Genomic DNA, 1,754 nt, shown 5'->3' with positions numbered 1-1,754 from the left:
GAACACCAAATGAGGCTGGCCTGCTCTAGCGGTCAGACTAGGCACGGAAAGACTCTTTCTACTCAAAGTGCTTCATAGACATTGGTCTTAATTCAACCCTCAAGGACTTACTCAGCTTCAGTCATCAGGAGCTCAAGAGGATGCCTTGGGAGAAATCAGATTTGTCTTTCTTTGTCATTCTGGTTTGAAGTAGGTGAATAATAAGAATGTGTAAACTTTCAGTGACTTGAGAGCTGTCCCTAATTCAGAGTGGATATAATCCTTACTAGCTCTTTTGTTGTTCTCCCTCTTAAGAACAAGCAGGAATAGAAAATACTTAGGTAATGAATGCAGCACATTATTTGCAAAAAAAAAAAAAAAGGATTTGTGCATCCTCAACAAATAGGTGCAAAAGTGTAAGGGGAGCACGTCTATTAATGGTCATGTGATTTCCATCAGACCCACAGATGACAAATAACAACTATAAACTCTGGAAATAAAAACACAAAAAAACAATTATCTGAATGTAGTTGAGAATGTTCAAAAGAAGAAGATTCCCTGGAAGAAGGTACTACATTAAGAAAATGCCCCATTTTTATAGCTTGCAGCCTTCGTATCCAGATATAAATTAATGAGGCACATGGCTACCCATTCACCCCAGAAATCTCATCAGTGTGCTCACTGTGAGAAGACATTCAACCGGAAAAACCATCTGAAGAACCACCTCCAGACTCATGACCCCAATAAAATGGCCTTTGGGTGTGAGGAGTGTGGGAAGGAGTATAACACTCTGTTGGGCTACAAGAGGCACCTAGTCCTCCATGCAGCCAGCAGTGGGGACCTCACCTGTGGGGTCTGTGCCTTGGATCTAGGGAGCACAGAGGTGTTGCTAGACCACCTGAAAGCCCACTCAGAAGAAAAACCCAATACTGTGACCAAGGAGAAGAAGCACCAAAGTGACCACTGCCAAGAGATGCTTCTACACCCGGAAGGATGTGCGGCGCCACCTGGTGGTCCACACAGGTTGCAAGGACTTCTTGTGCCAGTTTTGTGCCCAGAGATTTGGGTGCAAAGACCACCTCACACAGCATATCAAGAAGACACTCACAGGAGCTGATGAAAGAGAGTTTGCAGCATGGAGACTTCCTGGGCACCTTCCACTCCATCTCACCTTCATTTCAACTGAAGGCTGCTCCTCTGTCTCCTGTGCAGAATGGGCTTGCAAGCAACTTTCCAGTTGAGGTACACAGCCACACCCACAGGCCCTCAGAACCAATCTCCCAACCAGTGCAAGCCCTGCCAGAGCCCTTCCCTCCTCTCCTCCCCTCAGTCTTTCCTAGCTCTCCTCCTCCAGCCCTCGAGAATCACAAGTAAAACACCACTTCTATCTCATACCTCCTGCTTGTAAATCTGCCCCTCAAAGCAGATGAAAGGATTTTGCAATATCAGTCTGCTCAAGGACTTGCCCCTGCAAGAGCCTCAGTCACCTCACAAGCTCAACCTAGGTTTTGATCTGGCCAAGGGAACAGACCATCAATTACTCATAGGCAAATTCAAACTGAAGCTGAAGAAAATGAAAACAAGTACACGAGAGCCAAAATATGACCTTGAATATATTCCATCTGAATTTAGAGATCATCTGAAGAACAGATTTGATATATTAAACACTAAAGCCTGAAGACCAGAAGAGTTGTGGGATGACATCAAGAACATCATACGTGAGGAAAGCAAAAAGTCATTAACGAGACAAGAAAGAAGGAAAAGGTCAAAATGGA

At 44.6% G+C, this 1,754-nt stretch overlaps 1 pseudogene; it reads left to right on the top strand.

Annotated features, from left to right (window-relative positions):
- Window positions 1–592: 592 nt before the first annotated feature.
- Window positions 593–1,754, top strand: part of LOC102830570 — a 13,261-nt pseudogene continuing 12,099 nt past the window's right edge.

This window comes from Chrysochloris asiatica, unplaced genomic scaffold, assembly GCF_000296735.1.
Source record: "Chrysochloris asiatica unplaced genomic scaffold, ChrAsi1.0 scaffold00354, whole genome shotgun sequence".
In the NCBI taxonomy this organism is placed as follows: domain Eukaryota; kingdom Metazoa; phylum Chordata; class Mammalia; order Afrosoricida; family Chrysochloridae; genus Chrysochloris; species Chrysochloris asiatica.
This window is presented reverse-complemented; position numbering and strand designations above follow the sequence as displayed.